Raw genomic sequence first — 26,278 nt, 5'->3', positions numbered from 1 at the left:
GGTCACAATGAGTCTCAAGAAACCCATAATAAAATAAATAAGAGAGAAATGATCTCCAAACAAGACGTTTGGCTACATGGGTTCGAAAAAGCGGAACGACCTCACCGTGCGTTCAATCAGCTCCGTTCTCCTCTCTTGTGACTCGGTACACCAATTTCCCAGTGGGCTTAAGAGCATGAGTTACTCTATGGGAAAAGAAGCCTGAGAGAGAGAGAGAGAGAGAGAGAGAGAGAGAGAGAGAGAGAGACCCCGACGACGCCATCTTTTATTAACTCGATCCAATTGGACATGCCTGCGCCTAAGGACACGGTCCCTTCCGCTAAGCGCCGCCAATAGAGTCCTGCATATTCCGCGCCGTCGCATCGACTCCGCGACGTCCCCGTCAACTTCTTTGAAAGGAATCTCCCGGAGGAAATTAGGGCTTAAGAAAGCCGAGGAAGGGAGGGAGCCATCGAGAGTAAAGAAAAGATGAATGGGAGAGACAGAATGAAAAAAAATAAGAGGGCGGAAGGGTAATTTTGGGCACAGGGCATTATGAGATACTCTCATGAATAAAAGGAGTTACGGTTAGGAATGTGTGAGAGAGAGAGAGAGAGAGAGAGAGAGAGAGAGAGCGAGCGTTACAAGGGGTTACAAGGATTAGGATGTCTCAAAGATTTGTTAGTCCATCCGAGGAGACGTCGTGTGCTCACTTATCTCTATGAGCAGGTTTTACTGTTCATTCAGTGTCCTAATGATTTTGTCTAGCTTTCTTTGAGAGAGAGAGAGAGAGAGAGAGAGAGAGAGAGAGAGAGAGTGACTGTTGGAAGCGAAGAGTGAGAAAGCGAGGTAGAAAGCATGATTAGACAATTGTTAAGTGGCAGTAAGTGCATTCTTGGAGTAAACATTGTCCGTTTATAGCTCTGAGAGAGAGAGAGAGAGAGAGAGAGAGAGAGAGAGAGAGATACTACAGACAGTGGTGGCGGTATTAAGAATAAGAGAATTAACGAAGGTTAAGATAATAACACATTTCAGCGAGAGAGAGAGAGAGAGAGAGAGAGAGAGAGAGAGAATAATTTGCCAACAAAAGTTAAAAAAGTGAAATCAGTGATTAACCAATGATAGATATTGCGCCAGTCTTCTGTAAAGATGGAACATTTAACATTTAATTGTTGAAATGTTTACCAAAATATCCCTACTATCATCATCATCTCCTCCTCCTCCTCTTCTCCTTCTTCTTCTTCTTGTTCTTGTTCTTGTTGTTCTTATTCTTCCTTCTTCTTCTTCTTCTTCTTCTTCTTCTGAAGAGGATTTCAACTTAATGGTCACCTTTTACCAGTAGCTGGTTATGTAAACACCATAGGCCTAAGTAAGGTCTTTTAGCTGTCTCCAACCAGACACTTTCGCCGAGTCGTGGAATGATTTAATAGTTAAAACCAAACAGGGAAAGATAACACAAAACTCCTAAATATACACCCTTTTACGTACTCATGTACTTCTTCAACATGCAGGCATACATGTATGGGTGTATTTTCAACATGAATAGAAATATAATCATGTGAGTCTGCATATCCATTAAAAGATAACAAATGTACATCTTGTTCCATGTACAGGGCTGCACTTTTGTGCTGCCTATATTTCCAGGAATGCATATACACATGCCTACGCATGAGTATTTTTGTTGTCATACATATGTGTGGGCGCTCTAATCCCTCAATTAACGTAATCTGTTACTTTTAAATATAGTAAGAAACAAGGTTGCTTTGGGTTAGTTTTGTACGTAGCATAAATCATAAACTAATATATATATGGATATATATATAATATATATAGGTATGTATGTATGTATGTATGTATGTATTTTTCCACACATACGTGCGAGGAATCTCTCTCTCTCTCTCTCTCTCTCTCTCTCTCTCTCTCTCTCTTAATTTTCTTTCCACGTCCCGTACGTCACCCTGCGAGCTCTTACACAGGTCCGTATTTAGTGGGGTTTCTTGTATCTTTTCTTTCTTTCCCGGGGCCCGGCGGTTGTCTCATTAACATAGTCGAACATGTGTCCCGGGGAGACGACTCGGCATCATCGCAAGGCGACCGGAACGTTTTCTGTTGGGAGCGTTCTCTCCCGTTTATCTTCGTGTCTTCGCTCGTCCTGCTTGCATGATAAGATGAATCTCGCGTAAAATTCCTGGAGTATAGCGCCTAGAATGATATCAGCCAAATGAGAAGATGAATAACGGTTGATATTGAGATTTGTAGCGATTCGAGAGCAAAAACGAAAAACGGAAATCAAAGGGAAAGGCCCCCGAAGGTTTAATAAAGTCAACAAACGCTTCCATGGCCGCCGTCCCGGCGCAGTGTCATGTTCCAGAAACCGGAGTGTTGGAACAGGGCTCCGATGGCGGTCGACCAATTAAAACGCGTCTCCGTCTGTCCCGGTGGACAAATTCCCCGGCCAATCAGATACGTTTGGTTTACATTTGTTCATTTACAATCATTTGCATAGATGAGTAGGCGATAAAGAAGAGAGGGCAAAAAGTGGAAAGGAGATGCCATCAATGAGGAATCGTTAATTGGGATGTCCATTTCCATGTCGGTTGGCACCACTGGATCCCCAAGTCGAAAGGTTGTATGTAGCACCTTTTTATCACGGGTGTAGCCATTATCTTTATGACAACCGTCCTAATTTTCACTATGGCAGTCTGCTGCTCTTTTCACGCTGAACTTTCTTCTTATTTCTACTTTCATACTTAGGGACTTTGGTCTTTCAAAGAAATTGTCACCGCTGGGGATCTGGTAAACAATTCTAAAAGAGAGAGACGGACGAAATTTAGAAAATCTTATAATATCGAATTTGTAATGCAGTTTTTTTAATGTGTGGATACTCTGGATATAGAATTTGATTAGAAACTAAGCAAATTCTGGCTAATTATGTCTCTAATGCGATCTATTTACACATGAATAATGGAAGTCATTTCCCCAAGTAATTATGTTAGATTAATTTTGTTCACTCACTGCTTCCTTAAATATTAGCTTCGTATTCTGATCCTTCACGATAAAAATCAAATAATATTTTATACCAAACTGATGAAAGCTAATAGTGACATAGCATGAAAACGTAAAGGAGATAATTCATAAATAAATAGTAAACGAAAGGAAAATGGAATTATCAACATGTCATCTTGTACAAATAGAAACTATAAGCAAAGTGGCCCACATACCCTTTAACGTAAAACTTGTTTTAAACCACAATCACACACAAACAAACAAACAAAAAATCCAAAAAGCAAGCACAAACTAACTAACCAACTAACAAAGTACAAGACCTTGGTACGACGTCCGAAAACTTGACAAAAAATAACGAGGACAAAGGAAAACCCAAAACCTCCGTAAACGAACTTACTAACAAACGCACTTTTTAAAGCGTCCGAAACTGGTTAAAAACGAGAGGAACAAATGATGAAAAGCGCCGAGCGTCGTGCGAAGCAGCGAACATCATAGTTCCCCGCGTCCCACCCTACCCCCCCAAAAAAACCCTTCCGAGTTTCGTGGGGCTAAATTTGCATAATTCCATTTCCACTAAATTGTTGCTGTTGCAAAGAGGCTAATTATCTCAATTGCCGCGTCTTTTAAGATCTCAAGTGCTAGTCCTACCCACATCCCCCCCACCCCCACCCCCACCTCCAGCCGCCATCCTAAACATATCCCCTACTACCAGCTACCTCTACCCCACATCCCTATCCTACACTCCCTCCCCTCCTCCCCCACCAAAGCCTTCTCATCCTTCTTTATTTTGTAAGTTTTTCCTCCGCCTTCTTAACGTCATCCCTCGTTATCTACTCGTTCTGTTTCGTTCTTATTTTTTTTAAGGTTTTGTCATCTCTCTCTCTCTCTCTCTCTCTCTCTCTCTCTCTCTCTCTCTTCTTCTTCTTCTTCTTCTTCTTCTTCTATATTAATTTCCCTCCATCATCCAGAAATCTTTTCTTCATTCCCTTCAGTTTCTTGTTTATCTAAATTCCACGTCCATCATTTTGTTCTATCCTTACTTCCTATCTGTTCTTTCGTCTTAGCCCTCCTTTTCATTTCCCTTGATTTTGTCTCATTCTCCAAAGGTTTTCCATCTTGCAGTTTTAACTTCGCTCTGTTGTTATTTGGCAATAAAAAAAACACCTTATTGTTTTGATTCGTATGAGTTGAGCGTCTGTATATAAATACCTGAATTATCTTATGCAAAACAGAACAATAATGTATATTTTAAGTTTTGCTCCATTTTAGAAATTACTTTCGAATGAGCAAGAAAGAGAATAGAATATAGAATTTAGGCCCATGGCCAAGCGCTGGGACCTGTGAAATCATGCAACGCTGAAAGGGAAATTGACAGTATGAAGGTTTGAAAGGTATAACAGGAGGAAAACCTCGCTTTTGCATTATGAGTCAATAGTTAGAGAGGTGGAAAGTCAGATGGAAGAAAGAGAATATGAACGGAGTTACAGTAAAAGGAATGAAAGAGGGGGAAAATCTAAGTGTAAAAAATACAATTTATATCAGTTATATTCAACATCTTTGTATGTATTTAGGTATAAGTACCTCGACTGTTTTGACAATAGCCTCCCCACTAAAAAGATTAATTGAAATAAAAGTATATAAATCATGAATTATAATTTGAAAAATATATGTATATAGTATATATATTCGTGATTTTTAAATCATCAAAAAGGAATTAGTATCTCAGCTTTTAATAAAAAGAAGAAGAGGTTAGTGCCTTCGTGTATGCGAAGCAATAAACAGAAATGAAATAAATAGTGAGTTCGAGTCCACACGGAAAAGGAATCGCAAATATCTCACCCACCGACGTCTCCTTTGTAACCGCACCTCAGTTCATTACTGAGGAATGAGCACTAGGTTCCAATATCTGTCTCGCCAAGATGCTTGCTAGATCTCCTATTTCTTCGTCTCCCTCCTCCTCCTCCCTCCTCCTCCCCCCATCTTCTTCTTTATTCTATATATAATCACTGGCCTTGTGCGTTCATAGCATAAATCGGGCAGGCGGCCATTAGGGGAGAGATAATGTTTGCCTGGTAACTGACTCTTACGTAGCCTGTAATCACCCGGCCTCGATGGGAAGGCAGAACGAACTAATGCAAGGATTATTTACGCTCGCCGGGTAATATCGCTAAATTGACGCGTGATAATAGCTTTTCGGATGATGTATTGAGATTTAGCGAGTGTATTCGGTGCAATCTAAAGCAGTGTTCGGTCCGTCCCGTTCTTCATAATCAATACTACATCACTCGTGAGTTTGGGATGACAATATAAATTTTTGTTCACCTCGCGGGCGCTTCCATGACGATAATTTCGTGTGGGTTCGTCGTCTCTCAAAAGATGCGAATTCTAGCAATAAAAAAATTGAAATAAAAGAAAATTTCGATGCAATCTGTAGTAATTAGTAACCTCCCTACGCCCTGATGCATCGAAAGAGCGCTTATCCCAGCAACTGAAGGGAGATCGTCCATCAGCAATTATGCAAATCAAATCATAATCCAAACACTTTGCAACCTATTTTCACTGTCTACTATTTTCCCCTTGCATCAATCGGCGCGCAGATTAACTCTAACGATTGCAGAGGTGCAATAACTAATCTAAGCTCCTTTTACAGCAACGGATGAAGGTTTCGTTGCTATCTGAATTGCAGATTGGAGAAGAAACCCTTACCAAGCAGACAATAATCATATAATTCTTGCGTTACAAGAACAAAGATTTGATCAATTGAGAACTGTAATCGCAAATGGAGGTACTTGGTAACTGTCGTTAGTCGGGCTTGAAATGAATGATAAAAGGGTTATTATAGGCTACTCTAAAAAATATTGGTGAATTTAAAAGTAATGTCTGCGAAAACGTCTTTTAAACTACTAACACGGCTATTACCGTTACTGCTCTTGAAGTAATTATTGCGCACCTATATATACATATATGTATATATACACATATATATATCTATAATATGTATGCATATATGTATGTAAGTATACATACATGGCCCTGGCCCTTGTGTTTTTCTTCTCACTGAAGGCGACTTCTGCTCCAGGAAGCAACTTAATGATGAAAATAATGCTGGTACACACAGGCACTCACACACGCATGCATACATACACACACACACACACACACACTATATATATATACTATATATATATATATATATGTATATATAACTATATATCATATACTTAAATATATAGTATATATATATATATATATAATTTGAAAAATATATTATATATATTATTAATATATATTATATATTATATATTATTATATATATATATATATAAGAAAATTTGAAAAATATATTGCTGACAATTTAGATATATATATAATATTATATTATTATATATATATAATATATATAGATATAATATATATATATATATTATTTATATATATATATATATATATATATTATAACATATATATATATATATCTATATAGTTATATATATATATATATTATATATATATTATATAATTAATATATATACATATATATATGTGTGTGTGTGTAATATATATATATATATATATATATATATATATAGTGTGTACATATATATATATATATAATATATATAAAATATATAATATATATATATATAGTATAAATATATGTAATATATACATATATATACATATGGATAGATAGATAAATAGATAGATAGATAGATAGATTTTTAAAAAATTTAGTCATCATTCGCATATCGCTGTCAACGGTTAATCAAGCCCCCATCCTAAAGACAACGGGTCTATGATCAAGACATCGGCCACACCTCCCTTCCACAAAAAAGCAGCAAGCGACTGACTTCACCTCCAAAGAACACAGATTATGAACCCTGACCAAACAAAGGGAAATAATCGACCTGAACATACACACTCACACGAACATTCCACCTGAGAACATCCAACACCTGCATTGTTCTTCGACTGCCGATATCACAGGCCTTAATTAGCTCGTCGATCAAAGAGGGACTTTTGTGAATTCAAAAGGAAATCGACTCTGGATTCCGGGGGAGGATTGTCATTTTGAATTCAATAGGAGAACTCGGTGGTCCTTCCCACCGGATTCGGTCTGGACGCAAGAATAAAGGGAGAGGGAGGTTTAATTGCGGAGCTGTGTTTGTCTTCGCCGTAATTAGACGACTGATCGGGTTTTGGATGGCTGGACCTTGGAAGGGCTGGACTGCGCGGTGTGACGTCACTGTCCGATGGCTGAACATGGCGTTCTCGAATGGGATTTCGGATAATGCTCTTATGATAGTGGTACCCATAACCAAGCTTGGCACTGACAACTTTTATGGTGGTACCATGGAGGGTATGGATGCCCAAGTCAAGACTGGCATAGAATTTTTATCATGATGACAGTACCATGGAGGGTATGGAAGCCCAAGTTAAATTTAGCACAGACTGCTTTTATTATGATGGTGGTACATGGAGGTTATGGATGCCCAAGATAAGATTGACGCAATTTTTATAACGGTGATAGTACCATGGAGGGTATGAAAGCTCAAGCTAAGCTTGGCATAAAACAGCTGGGTTTTATCATTGGTGGTCGGTGGTACCATGAAGGTCATGGATATCCAAGTTAAGCTTGGACCAGACAAGTTATATGATGATGATGGTACCGCGGAGGGTATGGATGCCCAAGATAAGCTTGGCACAGAAACAGAAGTTTGTTGTAATGGGCTTCTCTTCCTAGGTGATCGAGTGACCCACCTTGAAAAAAAAAATATAAGCAACCAATTCCATATACTGGGAGTGAATGCCAAGAAGGCATGATTTCAATGGCTGATCCTCGAGTTTGCTATCTTCGCAGCTAATCACTGTTAGGGAATACAGACAAGGCTATGGTAGGGAAAAATAATCAAAATCTTTACTTTCTAGTTTTCATGTTATAAAGTACTTTTCTAAGAAGAGGACTGAGACGAGCAAAGAGTCCGACCTCATACTAGCTCAAAAACACCTAAATAACCTTATTAGAAACGAGCTTGATGGCGGGCGCTACGATGCGTTGGAACACGGCGCTGCCTGTCGTGTCTTCCCTACCTTCCCAATCCCCTATCTCCCCCGCCCACATCCGGTGCGGGCAAACAGGTTTGCAGGAGGAAAGAAGGTGGCTGTGTCATGACTCCCCTACCCTCCCAATCCCCTACCTACCCGGCCCCATCCGGGATGGACAAACGGATTTGCAGGAGGAGGGTGGATGTGTGATGTCTCCCCTACCCTTCTGATCCCCAACCTACCCCACACCCACCCGGGGCGGACAAACAAGAAAGATCCACTCGGATTTTATTATTATAGATAGCTAACACCGAAAGAGATGCATCCGAATTAAACCCACAATGCACCGAAGGCCAAGTTGCACCGTTGCAAAAAATGCAATTGTTCTCCTGCCATCTTGAAAGAGGATTTATTTAACAGCGAGAGACATTAATCCCCTCGCCTGCATATTGCAGACGCGACAGGGCCGGCTTCATTTGGTTACTGCGCAGGATTTTGGAGACGTTTCCTGAAATTCCCTGATGAGGTGTTATCTCTGAGGCTTAGGATTATTTGCACTCAAAATAATGCTTTACATTTTTTACTGCTGTCTGTGGGAGGGAAAGAATATTGTATATATATATACACACACACACACACACACATATATATATATATCATATTGATATATATATATATATGTATATATATATATATATATATATATATATATATATATATATATATGTGTGTGTGTATACACAAATATATATATATATATATATATATATATATATATATATATATACATATATATATGTAATGTATCGTTGTATTCACTCAGGCATGTAAAAATGTATGAGAAAATAGGAATCACGGTAAAATTAACGCAAGAATTAACAATCAGGATTTACAACCAGCAACAATCAGATCTTTAACTTACAATATGATATACCTCATTCTCCTCTGTTTACAATTGATGTTCCAACACAGAGAGCAGACACAAGTAACGCCGTGGAAAGCAATTTCCATTCTTAGTCTCCCAACCAAAATTCAGTGAGTTCGGTTAAAGAATAAATGAGAGAGAGAAACAATTTATAGTCAAAACCTTCGTTGTACTAAATGAGGCAGATGAGAAACCCTTCAGAGAAAATGAGTCAGGAAAGAGAAGACTTAGCATAAATGAGTCTTGTATGAAACCTTCAGTCGAACTTTTTCAGATAACGAAAAAGCAATAATGAGTTCTGGGAGTAAACCACCAACGAAAATGATTCAGGTGAGAAAACCTTCAGAGAAAATGAGGCAGTGTTAGAAGACCTTCAGAGAAAATGGCAGTGTTAAGACCTTCAGAAAATGATCAGTGAGAGAGAAAATGAAATGATTCAGTGAGAAAAACCTTCAGAAATGAGGCAGTGAGAGAGAAAATGATTCAGGTGAGAAAACCTTCAGAGAAAATGAGGCAGTGAGAGAGAAAATGAGAGAAAATGATTCAGGTGAGAAAACCTTCAGATTAAATGAGGCAGTGAGAGAGAAAATGAGAGAAAATGAGGCAGTGTGAGAGAACTTTCAGAGAAAATGAGGTAGTGAGAGAAATTTTCAGAGAAAATGAGCAGCTGTGAGGGAACTTTCAGAGAAAATGAGGCAGTGAGAGAGAAAATGAGAGAGAATGAGGCAGATAAGAAATCCTTCAGAGGGTATGCTGCAAATAAGAGAAACTTCAGAGAAAATGAGTAAAATGAAAAACCTTAAGAGAAAATGAGAAGGGTGAGGAAACCAGAGAAAATGAGGACTCATTTTCTACTCAGAGAAAATGAGTCACGTGAGAAAAGTCTGAGAAAAAGAGGCAGATGAGAGAACCTTCAGAGAAAATGAAGCAAGATGACAAATCTTCAGAGAAAATGAGGCAGATGACAGATCCTTAAGAGGAAAAGGAGCAAATGACAAATCCTTCGGGGAAAATGAGAGGTTGACAAACCCTTCGGGGAAAATGAAGAAGATGACAAATCCTTCTGGGAAAATGAGAAGATGACAAATCCTTCGGGGAAATGAAGAAGATGACAAATCCTTCGGGGAAAATGAAGATGACAAATCCTTCGGGAAAATGAAGAAGAAGACAAATCCTTAAGAGAAGTGAGGCAATGAGACATAAAAAACCCTCTGAGAAAATGAGGCAGACAAAAACACCTTCGATGTAACTTTGTCCGAGGATAAAAGAGCGAAAATGAGTTCGGCGAGTAAACCGTCGGCGAAAATGAGTCGGAAGATGAGTAAGGAAGGCGAACTTACTCGCCTACGAGGACCAGGGGCCCTAGAGCATCGAGATGGGCGTGGCGGGTTCGTTCCTAACTAAACTGTAATCGCTCGGGGCTCGTTACGGAGAACGAGTTATTTACGTCTCCGCTAATGGCCAGGGCTCGGAGAGGGGTGCCCCACACGCAAGTGCGCTGCCCTGTCGGTCGAGTTGTGTGCCGTGCCAGGGCATTGCGCGTACGCAGACGAGGCATGAGGTACTATGTGGCTGATACATTTTATCTTGTATACACACAAATATATCTACATATATACTACATATACATACATATATCTGTAGTGCATATATATATATATATATATATATATATATATATATATATATATATATATCAGATATATATTATATATATATATATATATATATATATATATATATATGTAAACGTATAGAGAGAGAGAGAGAGAGAGAGAGAGAGAGAGAGAGAGAGAGAGAGAGAGAGAGAACCACTGTTTCGCTTAACATAATTCTGCTTCTGTCCTGCCTATCCTATTTGAAACCACACACCCACAGACACTTGTATATAATTTATATACACACACACACACACACACACACACACACACACACACACACACACATATATATGTATATATATAATTATATATATATATATATATATATATGAGCACCATTGTCTAACGCAAAATAATTCCTCTGCTACCCTCGCCTATCCAATTAGACGCCAACATTAGTCTGCACATTTGTGCTACCCACACATGACCTGGGGCATTAAAAAAAAATATTTGTATGTCCTTCTCTAGCTAAAAGCCGTGAAGTGCATCTTGAACAAATAAGCTTTGTAGGACCATACCAGCATCCGTCTTACGTAGAATCCCTCAATAAGTGTCATTTTTACTAAAATAAGTTTTTTTGTCGGGATCTTAAGCAAACATTTAATACTAGTGCTTGTGTGATAAATGCATTCATGGTATATATACATCTTAATGACATTCAACATGATTTCTATGCGTAAATATGTTAGTTCTCAAGTCATTCACACAAAAAAGCAAGAACATGCAAACCCTTACTCGAAAGCGGAGCATACCTGCTCAGGGGTTGGTGCAATGAAGTTTGTTTTAAATGCCCGCTGAGGAGGATAATGGATATGCCCTCTGGGTACTCTTGCTTGCTTTGCCACAATTACAGCGATTAAGCGTTCTTATTGTGGTGCTTTAGCGTTCTTGCTTACCATCACTGGACAGGGGGATTATTGGATATATTCTCTAAATGCCGTTTATAACAGTGTAAGATTTCATAAACAACCATTCCGCCAACTCTGGGGCCCCTAATCAAGCATAATAAGTTAGGTGGAGCCGGCAGAGTTGCCAGATGTTACTTAACGGGCCAATTCGCGCTCCTCGTCGTTGAGACAATTATCAACGAGTTTCTCGGCCTTAATTGATTGTAATAAAAGGTCTTATCTATTAAATTAATTCGCTTAATGGCCATTAAAAACCTTCAGGTTTCTTAACGAAGCGCAGAAGCGACGAGGAACGTGTAAAAATACGGGATTCCTGGCGTCGTTATATTTAACCTGTGCTAATTGATCCTTGTCAATATTTGATTCCCGCCTAATTCTGCCCCGTAGAAGGAAGAGCAATTACCCGGATGTGTGCATGGTTGCAGGTCCATCTGCTATACATCAACGTCATTGGTCTCTCTTTTACTTTCTGACTTATTCAGTCTAATCTACATTTACTTTAAATAAACGCTGATGCGCCGCTGTTGACCCTATCATCTAAACATTTCCTAACAAATTTAAACATTTAGTTTTATCTCTAAAATACACAAGATTTTAGTCCAATTACATTTTCTCTGCCTTTCTGTCTGTCTGCGTCTTCGCTGAATCCAATTTAAATTAGGCAAATATCACAAATAGCTAATAGCAGTGATTTCTGGAGACGATTTCTAAAAAATTTCTTATTTTCCACGGCCGAATACACATTTAGTGAGTTTCTGTTGGTCTATTACTGAATAGGAGCTAGTAGCTAATTGATAGTTTTCTATATACTATTTGAAAACTGTAGCTTTATCATCATACTCTCTCTCTCTCTCTCTCTCTCTCTCTCTCTCTCTCATATATATATATATATATATAATAATAATATATACATATATAATATAATAATAATAATAATAATAATAATAATAATAATAATAATAATAACCGAAGCATTGATACACTTGTTTTTATCGCTAAACTGCTTGTATTCATAGGTAAACAGTTGAAAAATAAGCAGTGTATGCAGACACACGCAGTTGCATTAATATTCATAAATGTTTATATATATATATATATATATATATATATATATATATATATATATATATGAATAACTTGATCACGAAATATATAAAACGTGATGCTACTGTATAATGAAGTTAATGCCACGGAGGAAAATGAAAAACGAGAACTGCCGAGATCTTTCGGTTTTAACGACCCTTTACTTTAGACTCAAGCTTTAAAAACAACAGTCTTTCAAAAGAATGTAGGATTCTGAAGCAGAAAAGGAGTATGCCCTAGTCTCACATGAGAGAGAGAGAGAGAGAGAGAGAGAGAGAGAGAGAGACTCTCCGTGCAAAACCAATAAGGCTGTGGGCGAGTTGTTCGGTGCATACATCACGCTGCAATTAGAAAGTAATTAACCGACTCGGAATGTCTAACTAAGGAGGGAGGGGGAGGGGGAGGGGAGGGGAGGGTAGAGGAGGAGGAGGAGGAGTAAAAGGAGGAGGGGGAAGAGAAGAGGGAAGGGGTGGAAGGCGTTGTCAAGGAAGGACGTTGGCGAGTAGATAGGTGGAGGAAGCTAGGGATATGGATGGGTGGGGAGGGGGAGGCGGGATATTGGAGGAGGAGGAGGGGATGGGGAAATGGAGTTGGTGGGGGGAGGGTAGAAGATTAGATAGGTGGCAGAAGAATAGGTAAATAGATGGAGAAGAGTTGGGAGGGGATAAATAAAGGCAGGGAGTGGATAGGTAGAGCAGAATGTGGGTGGGGAGCAGCATAGTAGATAGGTGGGGGAAAGAGGGAATGGAATGGGGAATGTAGGGCACGGGGCGGGGGTGGGGGAGCAGAGTAGGTGGGGGAGAGATGGGAGTGGGGGAATTACCGGGAAGGGGGTAAAAGTTTGTTTCTTTGGTCAGTAGGAGAAACGATGACGTCATATTATACCTTTTTTTCCACTTATCTCTGCCGTTCTTCCTGTTTATTCCTCTTTTTCTCTTCTCTTTCTCCCTATTCTTCAAGTTTCTTGACATTTCCTTTCCCTCATTATTTTTTTGAACCATTTCATCAAACCGTCTATATCTACGAAGCAGTTCTCATTGTTTTCTATTTTCATAATTAGTCATTTGTTTTGCCTATTTACTCTAATTTCCCTAATATTTCTCTTCTTTACTTTGCACCTTTTCCCTAACTCCCTTTACTTACTGGTTTTTCCAGTATTATCTATACTTATCATTATTATATTATTTTCATACCTCATCCATGTTTTCCTATTATTTTCCAATGTCTCACTTCCTATACATCCTTGTTTATTCATTCTATTCTTTATTAATCATTCTAATACTCCTAAGCATATTTTAACCTTGCTTCAATTGTAAGAGAGAGAGAGAGAGAGAGAGAGAGAGAGAGAGAGAGAGAGAGAGAGAGAGAGTACGAAATAGAACAAAAACACAACGTCTCTTCGACCTCCAAATCCCCAACGTTGAAAAGCATATAAATCTCAAGAGATGTTTTTGCGTCTCCGTCCGTCGAAATGTAATCGCATCTAATAATGCACATAAACATAAAAAAAAAAAAACACACACACACAGGGTACACCGCAAGAGATGAGATACCGTAGCATTATGAGAGATGGCGTACCGTGTACGTGGTGTATGCTGGGTGTAGTGATCCATGAAAGAAAAATAATGATTTCCCCTCCAGGGTGTTTTCTGGTGCGATCTCCCACTAACCCCATTTTTCATCTCGGCCGGGAAATGTCGTTGTCGGCGTAAGTCGGTTTTGGTCGGTGTTTTGCGCTGAGTCACTCTTGAATAAAAAGAAGCGACAATGGGAGTTTTCTCCAAAGGTAAGCAAGGTACGCACAGAGATTTACACACAGATAGATAGATAGATAGATAAGTTTAGTGACCGCAGCGTACAGGATGCAATGATAATATAAACCTATACAATACAGGAAACAAATAATGTCGTAACACTGAGAAAGACTGACGTATATAAATCACTGTGGTCAAACTCCAGTCCTACATTACATTTAAGCACAAACACACATAGATACATACACACGCTAACAAAAAGTGTACAAATTGTTTGCTAAGAAATAACACGCATAAACACACACGTATACAAAAAAAAACAAATTTTATGCTAAGAAAGACAGGAATATCAGATTTTAAATTTTTTATCGGTATTAATATCAAATTTTTTATTTGAAGATTATTTTAAAAGTCGAATGATTCATATTTTTATACCTATATTTATCACTACTTGATTACGGTGGAAGTTAGTCCACCGAAATATAGTCCTTAGCTTTAAAACCAGATTGTTTTAATGGGCATTTTATACTTTAGACATATCCTGTTTCAAAGGCGAATTTCTCTCTCTCTCTCTCTCTCTCTCTCTCCTCTCTCTCTCTCTCTCTCTCTCTATATAATCTATATATATTATATATATATTAATATTATATATATATATATTATATATATATATATATATATATATATCCATATATATATATATATTATATATATATATGAATTCCCATACCAAGAGATATTTGTTTTGCTTTGTTTGTTTGTTTTTATGGTGTTTTTACGTTGCATGGAACCAGTGGTTATTCAGCAACGGGACCAACGGCTTTACGTGACATCCGAACCACGTCGAGATTGAACCTATATCACCAGAAATACACATATCTGACCCCTTAATGGAATGTCCGAGAATTGAACTAGCGGCCAACGATGTGGCAGGCCAAGACCAAACCGACCACGCCACTGAGGCGCTAAGAGATATTTGTGGGAATCCTCTGGTTTACTTTACCGAAACATCCTATATTACTTGTAGACAGACGCATATTTACAAGCATTCAGCTTGTGTAGTGAAGCGTAAATGCAAACTTACTCATTATCGTGTACTTGTCGTACATAAATATAAAGCTTCTGTCTTTATCATATAAACATTATGTAAATGAAATATCCAAAACTGGATTAACCTGATAAAGGAGGATTGTGGCTGACATTAGCAAGCAACTCGATGTAGTCGCAAGTCGAATTATCACGAGCAAATCTTTTGAAAGTAAAACTAGTGAAATGTTGTTAGCTCAAGGACTGTAAATGATATTGATGTGTATGCATTTAGATATTATTATGTAGTAAAATTAACCTCATGCAACTGGGACTCGATTGCCTGCTTTATACATGCAGCAATACGTAATATATAAGTAATAACTATGAAAGTGGCGATATCTAATCAGGCCTATGACCAGTCTATGTAAGTACGGTTATAGACGTGAATCTACGATATCGAAATAGTCATCTGAAATATAGAAATATAGAAATAATCATCTGTAAGTACCCCTATTGATGGAGAAACACTCAAAAGCTTATTGCTTATATGTAAACAGAATGCGTGAACAGCGTCAACGAATACAAACTACTCAAGCAAATAGATAGCCGTATGAAATCAGCAATATCCAAGTATAATTATTATTATTATTATTATCATCATCATTATTATTGTTGTTTTTGTTGTTGTTGTTGTTGTATTGAGGAAGCAGACCCCCTCTCAAGCATACTTTATTAAAAGTAATGGCTACCTCGGCAGAGTTACGCTTGTAGAGATTCTTCTCTATTTGTCGAATAGAGAAGAATCTCTACGAGCGTAAAGCTGCTGAGGTAGCCATTACTTTTAATAAAGTATATTATTATTATTATTATTATTATTATTATTATTATTATTATTATTATTATTATTAAGTAAATGAAACCTAGTCATATGGAACCAGACCATAGGGGCCATTGACTTAAAATTCGAGCTTCCAAAGAATATGGTGTTCATTAACGAGAGAGGCAGTAAAGGGAAATACAGAAAGAACGAGATACTACTTGTTAAAAAAGGATTAATAAATTAAAAAACCGATAAGCATAAAAATGTAAGCAACTGCGTTTAAGATAGGCTTATGGACATAGCATATTGGTCAAGAAACTGGTTTGGGTGGAAATATATATATATATATATATATATATATATATATATATATATATTATATATATATATATATATATCGATATATATATATTATATATATATATGGATACATACATATATATATATATATAGATATATATTATAATAATATATATATCTATATATATATATACACACACATATATATATATATATATATATGTATATATATATATATATATATATACATATCATATATATATATACATATATATATATATATATATATATATATATATATATATATATAGATATATATATATATATATATATATATATATATATATATAAAGTAGAAGTATGTAAGTGGCGAAATAAAAATAGTGCGTAAGTAGTGTCATACAAGTTGTGCCACAGAAGTAAATATTTCCCAAACAGACACGATTCTAAATTAACTGTTAAGTATGACATTGAGAAATCAAAGATAACTCATTCAATATGAAGGTAGAAGGGAAGGTATGAGCATTCTTCCTTATTAAACAGATTTTTCTTGAGATTTACTGAACGAATGATTATAATAGAATATAGAATTTTGGGCAAAGGCAAAGTGCTGGGACCTAGGAGGTCATTCAGCGCTTAAACGGAAATTGACAGTAAAAAGGTTAGAAAGGTGTAACATGACGAAAACCTCGCAGTTGCACTACGGATCAATAGTTAGGAGAGGGTGGACAGTAAGATGGAAGAAGAGAATATGAGCGGAGGTGCAGTAAAAGTAATGTAGGGGTTCTACAAGGCTGGGCGAATGAAAATCGCGGAAACAAATAAAAAAACTTAATGTCAGATGACCTCAGCATATTTTCAAGAAACAACTCATTGTTGGTAATGTTTGGTAATCAAAGCGTTCACAATATCAAAGGTCTCCAGGAACTGATTAAAGAAAAAAAATCGTGAGAAAAACGCGTTTGGAAATTGGCAATTTTCAAACACGCATATCACCACTCTTAGTTAGATAATGGGATTTTCGACCACATTAGAGACTATATATGCAAGTACGCTTTTCCACGGGATAAGTAGGATATCTTTTAAAAGATTGGAGCAAAAAAAAAAAAAAAAAACAAAAAAAAAAAAAAAAAAAAAAAAAAAAAAATGCGACATGGAGCTCTGGGGACTCTTAATATTGTGAAAGCCTCAATCTACACTCCACATAGGATATGCATCTTAACTTTAAAGAAATACGTTGAAGTGATTTTAAGTTGTTTACCACTGACGCCAAACGCCTCGACTTCGTTGATCAAATACTAATAGGATTAAGCCTGGATTACCAAATATGAAATACGGGTTTTACATATGTAACTAGAATGCAAGTTGATGATTTTAGAGTTATAAAAATGAATGTCTTCTTACGAAACTTAGTCGTTTTGAATGCCGTCCAGACATGGCAGAATAAATAACAAGAGTATTAATTGCAATAATGATCATTATCAGTATTACAATCAATATCAACTCCTTTCCTTTTGGAAACGTCTAATCATTTTATACCAACCTGTGAACTTCATTAAATATACAGTACTTTCATTTCAGTTAAATCGTGGATGTAGAAGGACAAGTTTTCTAAAAGTTTTAAAACTGGAATTTCAAGCATATAAAAAAATAAATGATAAAAAATTTTAAGAAAGATAGAAATACAGCAATGATTTTAAGAAGTGAATATGCCCTTATCAGATGAGTTAAGCATGATTTTGTTTATAAAAAGTAGAATATTCAAAACAAGATTTATATTGTTAAAAGCACTTGGGGATAAATGGTATTTATTTGTTACTTCACAATATGTTCATTTTTTTGTATAATTACTAATTTTAAAATAGATGGTAATGTATATGCAATATCACAAATTGTAAAAATCGTAAATGTACATTTTCTAAATAAAAGAAAAAAAAAACTGCCGGAAAAAATGTATTACCATTAACCATTGCTAAATGATTTAGATAGTCCTTTTCTTAAGTCATTAGTTTATACAAATATTTCATGACTCTGTTATGGTAAAAACGTCGCTTGAATCATGACGAAAGAATTTGCTTCATTTCGGTATCAATTAGCTTTATCGAGGTCACGATTTCTTCATCATGGATAAAGAGGAATTAGGACACAAACATGCCCTCATTATGATTGGGAAACACGCAACGGCAATAAAAGATATTAACCATTAAAGGGAATGGCTTTACCTTGAGCAGTAATGATGTTGATAAAAACAAGACATTAATCTGGTCAAGAATGATTGTTTCTTGGTAAGTTTGTGAATGAAGGAAGGAAGGAAATACCAGTCAAAATGAAGACAAGAAAAGAAGTAAGCATTTACTCTGACCCAAGTCTCGTTTATTCCGCGAATTCGCGTTAAAAAGGAGACAGATTAAGAAACCCTCATTTCCTTTCAGCAATTTATCACTGTCTTTACAACGCTCGCAAATACCCTGCCGGGCTACTTAAAGGTTTCCGGGGAATGACCAACTCAACTTCAGGAGATAGAACAGCCTTACCGTTGATTCGGAGCCACGAAGTCGTGACCCGATTTGATGTTTGTCTGGTGAGAGAGAGAGAGAGAGAGAGAGAGAGAGAGAGAGAGAGAGAGAGAGGTGGGGATAGGGAGACAGAAATTGGCGAAATGGGAAGAAGTGACCAGAAGTATTTAGAGAATCATAAAGATGAAAACGTTGTAGCTATTAGTTGAGTTGAGTTGAGTTGAATATAGAATTTAGGCCAAAGGCCAAGCACCAGGACCTATGAGGTCATTCAGCGCTGAAATGGAAATCAACAGAAAAAGGTTTGAAAGGTGTAACAGGAGGAAAACCTCGCAGTTGCATTATGCATCAAGTGTTAGGAGAGGGTGGAAAGTAAGATAAAGAAAAAGAATATGAAAGGAGGTACAGTAAAAGGAACCAAAGCGGCTGCAGCTAGGGCCCGAAGGCACGCTGCAAAGAACCTTAAGTAATGCCTACATTACACCGCATGAGGTCCATTGACGGCACTATACCCACCTACGGGGGTTGTAGCTATCAGAGTAAAGTGTTTTGTATAAAAATGACAAACAATGTCAATGGAGGGGGAGCATCGATATTGTTTGAACGCATTTGGAACGATCGTCGTGTGATTTAGATAAACTCATCATTCATCCCAGACCTTCACTGCTAACACATACGATATTAACAAAGTACCATTCATCCACAAATAAAAGTTAGCATGACTAAACTTTGTATTTCTGATGTGATTTTGCAGGGAAGTAGTACATTGGCTCCAGTAAAAGAAGCCAGATCTCCTGCAAAGATAAAGAAGAAGTAAAGGAAGAAATCTTATTATCCACTTCTCCCCTGTCTGTCTGACTGCCTGTCTCACTCTCTCATCTGCAGACCTATATAATAAATATCCACAATACTAACCCTTTTCCTTCCCATTTTAACCCTTTTGCATCTCTTCCCATTCTTCTTCATCTTGCTTCTCATCCACTCTCTAATTATCGGAAGAATCGTGTGTATCCCATTTCTCAATGTAAAGAAACCCTAGCGATTGAGACCTCATGGGCTTGTCCGTTCATTACCGTCCGGCTCCGGCCCCTCCCCCAGATAGGCAGAGAGAGAGAGAGAGAGAGAGAGAGAGAGAGAAACGTCAAAACAGCGACCATTCGAATGCAAGATTAATCGGGATCACTTTCCAAACGGCACTCGGCCCATCGAGATTGCAATCAAAACAGCGCGCCGATGCAGAAGGAAGTTCCCCGAAGGCCGGCCTGAATTCGGCTCAGATTTGAGAAACACTACTCCATTCGAGGAACACTACTCCGTCGCAATGAAACTTTTGAGGAGAATGGACGCGAATCATTACATTTTTTTTCTTTTTTTGAGTTTTCGTACAGGAGAGTTTTCGTTCCTCATAAGAGTTTACTTTCGTTTTCTGCATGTGCTTTTGATAACATCATCGTTCGTTGCGCATTTATATCGTCCAGGTTAACCAGATGAAAGGCCTCTGCTTCAGTTCAAGTCGGCGGAATTCGGACGAAAACCGAAGAAACGACTCGAAACGCAGAGAACCTCCCGAGATCAGGCAATCTCAAACCTCTCGCCGTGTCAGGCATAAATCCATTATATTACTCGATGGAAATTAATGAATGGGAGAGCGGGTAAATGCATGAATGAAAGTTACGATGATGACGGTGATGAAGATGGAGTAGATAGCGAGCGCTGAGTGATGAGAACAGAGCAGAGAAAAAGGCGAATTAACGTTTGGCGAGTTTTTTTTCTTCGGAGAGGTTCGCCTTTGGGAGAACCCAAAGTCTCAAGAGCTTGGGAGATACCTTAGGAGAACCAATGTGTTCATTTGGTGTTTCTTTGACGGCCGAGTGGAAAACGTTCAGCGCATTTCCGGGAAGGAAAACAAAAACAGATCAAATGATAAACTTTACGAAGTATATCTTAGTTAAACCAGATCACTGAGTTGATTAACAACTCTCCTGGGGCTGGCCCGAAGGATTAGATATTTTGTACGTGGCTAGGAACCATTGGTCACCAAGTAACGGGACCTACAGCTTATTGTGGCATCCGAACAACATTATATCGAGAAATGAGTTTCTATTCACCAGAAATACATTCCTCTGATTCCACGTTGGCCACGCCGAGATTCGAACTTTGGACCACCGGATTGGTAGCCGAGCGCGAAAACCACTCGTCCAACGAGGGGCTAAACAACTTTACAAAGATGGTAATAAATATAATTGATATGACCGTAAAGATTATGGTAATGAGGATAATCACCGTGATGATGATGGTAACGATAATGGATGGAAACGAAAAAAAATTACAGGAAATGAAGTATAAGTTAAACCAAAATGGCGATGAAAGATGGATAACCTCCAGTGAGAAGAGATGACTAAAACAAAATGGTACCAGATCACGCAAATAATTCCTCAGAAGGCATGAGATGAGTTGATTCACTGAGAATATTATGTTATGTGTAAGTTTACCCAAGTCCAGCAAATTGTTTGTAAAACGTTCGCCGACATTAAGAGAACCCCGTCGGGGGTAGAGCCGTCAATGCACCTCAAGCAGTGCACTGTAGGCATTTCCTAAGGTTCTTTACAGAGTCCCTTCGGCTCCTAGCTACGGCCCCTTTTACTCCTTTTACTTTACCTCCATTCATATTCTCTTCCTTCCACCCTCTCCCTAACAACTGCTTCATAGTGAAACGGCGAGGTCTTCCTACTGTTACACCGTTCAAACCTTTACTTTTAGCTTTCCTTTCAGCACTGAATGACCTCATAAGATACCAGCGAGTGGCCTACTGCCACAATCTTAAAATCCAATCCAATCCATACACAGCAAGAGGTTACCACTCATCTTCTGAAATGGAAATTGACAGTAAAAGGTTTGAAAGGTGTAACAGGAGGGGAACCTCAAAGTAGTTGCACTATGAAGCAATTGTTAAGAGAGGCTGGAAAGTAAGATGAAGACAGAGAATATGAATGGAGGTACAGTAAAAGTAATGAAAGGGTGGGGGGGCAGCTAGGGGCCGAATGCACGCTGCAAAGAACCTTAAGGAATGCCTACAGTACCCCGCATGAGGTCCAGTGACGGCACTACCTTACGGGGATCTTATTTAAGAGAGAAGTTACTGAGTTGGGACTGTGTCGGTTTTCACATACTTTTACGCCTTCATTTATCTTTAAAATACACAAATAAATTAAATACATAAATATGGGAATTGTTAGATAAATGGAATGTAGGAATGTTTCTTATGGGAAAAACGTCAGTTTAATGACGTAAGTACCAGTATCGATGTAGTGCCCGGGAAATTGTATTGACTTAATCGGAGTTAACTGAAATAATATTCTAGTGCAATCCTAATTTTGAAGTAATTACATTTGTCTTGCGATGTAATACAATGGTTAAGATGGCAAAATTGTTATTATTTCAGTAGATGAAACCTATTCACACGGAACAAGCGCACAGGGGCCACTGACCTGAAATATAAGCTTCAAAAGAATGCTGGTTTCAACCTCCCACCGCAGACAACATACTGCAGCAGTAACTGATCATGATACAGAACCAGTAATTTTTCATCGCACTAGGGGAGACGCCAACCCGCGACATCTGAGTGGCATTCCACGACACTAATCACTACAACAGCGGACCAGCTAATAAATAATACAGGGTGTCCATAAAGTCCCACTACCATTACAAGTATTTATTATTTAGAATGGTACTAGGACTTTATGGACACATTGTATTATGAAAAGATTAAAAATAATCCTAGGGTCATATATTGATTTAGGAAGTTAGTTCTGATCCTGACTTTCGTACGAAAACCTGAGAATATTTAGTATTCATACCTGAGGATTTCTAATTCCATGCAGGAGTGGCAAAAAAAAATTAAGGCTTTGGTTCAGGCAGAGTTCATTATGACACTTTTCACAGCACTGGGGGCTTTCCAGTTCTCGTCTTATAATGAGCCTGCAGTTAGAAAATTATTTATTAGTATCAGTTTCCACATTTAGGAAGAATATGGTTTTAACTTTTTTAATCTTCGTTTACCAGGGAGACTACAAATTAAATTTTATTATAATAAAAAACTAGAAAATAATTTATTAGTATCAGTTTCTATACCTAAGAATATGGTTTTAACTTTTTTAATCTTCCTTTACCAGGAAAACCACAAATCAAATTTTTTTTTATAATTAAGACAATTAGAAAATTATTTATTAGTATCAGTTTCCATACCTAAGAATATGGTTTTAACTTTTTTTTCCTTCCTTTACCAGGAAGACCACAAACTATATATATATATATATATATATATATTATATATATATATATATATATATATATATATATATATATATATTAATATATATATATATATATATATATAGTATATATATATATATATATATATATATATATTAATTATGTTTTTTATTATGTTTTAAAACAAACATGGATATGGTACCCTTCCTTATCCGCAAAAACTATATTTTTCCTAGAAAACTCAATATCAAAATCGTTCCAAAACTCCAAAATAATCCAGGAGGACAATATATCACAGCTTTAAGTTCTTGGAGTGGTTGTAAATATTTACCTTTTAGTTAAGATTAATAAGATGATAACTGAAGGTATATTTGAAGTTTTTAAAAAAGGCTGAAAATTGTTAAATGATTAATCGGCATTCGGTTAAACTTGATCTGAGGTGACGGCTTAACTACAGCAATATGCAGAAATTAACTGCCTCTTTGAGTGAAGAGTAAACTCTTCTGAAAAAAAAGGAAAAGAACGAAAAAAACTACTTTCCCCATATAATGTTATTACCGTTTTTAAGTCTATCATTAAAATTTAATGAGGTAAAACCTGGCTTAAAATGAATGAATCTTATGAATATGCTTTTAAGAGATAGAGTTAATTTAGGGTAGGGTTTATCGTTTTTATAGCAATTTACTGCATAGGCTACAATACATACATACGTAGACTATGTTAGGTTATGTCTTGTTCTTAGGATAGGCTTTTCTTTTTTTTTCATATTCCTTAATCCTCAGTTGACACACACACACACTCATAATCTCAAAGAATTCATCTGGATACTGCCATCGTCAAAATAGCATGGAAGATTATGGTCAGATCTATTTCAGAATTTAGACTAAAGGCCAAGCAGTGGCACCTATGAGGTCATTCAGCGCTGCAAGGGAAATTGACAGTATGAAGGTTTGAAAGGTGTAACAGGAGGAAAACCTCACAGCTGCGCTATTAAACAATTGTTAGGAGAGGGTGAAAGTCAGATGGAAAACAGAATATGAACGGTGGTAGAGTAAAAGGATTGACAGAGGTTGAGGCGTGGTGCCGAAGCGACGCTACAAAGAACCACAAGTAATGCCGACACAACAGTGCCTCTACGGTATAGCGCCGTAGGGGACTAAACCATACATCTGCCCCAACCGACCCTGTAGTAGGTTCAACAAGGTCATACTCGTCTAGAATCTTCCTAGAATAAATTAGGTAATAACCAGCTCCTCGAATACCGTAAACAGTCAAAGCTTATGCATACAAAACACCCACAAACTCTCGTCGTCCCTGGTTACTCACGGGAATAATAATTAAGGGATATAAGTTGTCGACAGAATTTCTCTCCTTAACAGAGATAGTCTGAACCAAGGTCTATAGGCCAACCCGACTGGACGGAAGGAGTGGGACCCTAATTGCGGTGTTTTGGTGACAAAATGAAACGATCAGTTTGCAGCGTTTGAAACTGCACCAACAAATATTCCAAACATTGTTATAAAAATATATATAATTCCCAATATTCATTCTATCTGTTCATATTATGTTATATGCATACATTTTAATGTTAGTTTTGGGAGAATTCATACATCGTACTACCGATTATTCTTAAAAAATAACAGCCATATCACATTTTTTTAACAGAATTGAACCATATTGCTGTATCAAAGAGTCTAACATTTACATATTCGTCTACATTATTTACAGTGTAGATTATCATCACTTTCAGTCTGGTAAACCGCCTTTTATATAAACTAAGAGTGAAACAAAACACTCTACATTAATTTAATTTACTAGATCATTATATGCACAAAACATTCTGTTTCTTCTTATTGATCCGCGATGTAAATCAATTTTAACATTAAATATAAGATTTACAATATGCTGTTTAAGACAGCAGAATGATTTCAGAACGATAGTACTGGTAATCCTCTTAGGCACGAAGATATAGTGATTCAGTTGTATTCCACATAGGAAAATGAAAAAGTTATGTCTCAGAAAATGCCCAACAATTTCGTCCTCCAATGGACCTCTTCTTGGAGGTCCATTGGAGGACGAAACTGTTGGGCATTTTCTGAGACGTACCTTTTTCATTTCCCTATGAGGAATACAACTGAATTCAGAACGATCTTTACGCTAAAATAACGAAAAATGCGATAGAATGTATGCTCCATTCCAACTAACTTCCAAACTGAGTTCCTCTACGACATTTCTACGCGGGAATAAATTGCTTCGGCAGCCGGCAAACTTGAACGACGTATGAAAATTTTACGGAAAAATATCCCAGTAATATTTCTTAATGAGCTACTTAAACACCCTGTTTTATATATATATATATATATATATATATATATATATATATATATATATATATATATATATATATAATAAAGTATGTTTGAGAGAGGAGACAAATTGTACCAAAATGTACCCTCTTTAAAGAAAACGTACCAAAAAATGCAAAACATATTCCAAAATAGTATGAAGTATTCTCCATCTGGCAACACTGGCAGTTTCGATGTTATTGTACGACGACCATTAAAGAAGAGGTATTTTTATAGTCTCTCTCTCTCTCTCTCTCTCTCTCTCTCTCTCTCTCTCTCTCTCTCTCTCTCTCTCTCTCTATGTCTTCATCACCTGAGCTATTGCCTTGAGACATGCCACCAGATTTTTGAGAAACAAACAACTTTCAATATAATTTAGTTATAAATAAACATGGTTTAGTTTAAGCTAAGATAAGGATTTAGGCTACGGTTTTTATTTGATACCATTTATCTATCAGATGTAATGATCGTAAGATATGGTAAAATGAAGATACTGTGGCCAAAATTGGGACATAATGAGGCAATAAGGAATTGGATGAAAAAATCAAATAAAGATAAATCAGAAAGCTTGTCAGACAAGACACCTAAAAGCCTGATCTTAAAAATCACTTGGGGATAAAGGCAAAATATTTTT

This window comes from Macrobrachium nipponense, chromosome 28 (genome assembly GCF_015104395.2).
Source record: "Macrobrachium nipponense isolate FS-2020 chromosome 28, ASM1510439v2, whole genome shotgun sequence".
NCBI classification, from domain to species: domain Eukaryota; kingdom Metazoa; phylum Arthropoda; class Malacostraca; order Decapoda; family Palaemonidae; genus Macrobrachium; species Macrobrachium nipponense.
Note: the sequence above shows the minus strand (reverse complement) of the source record.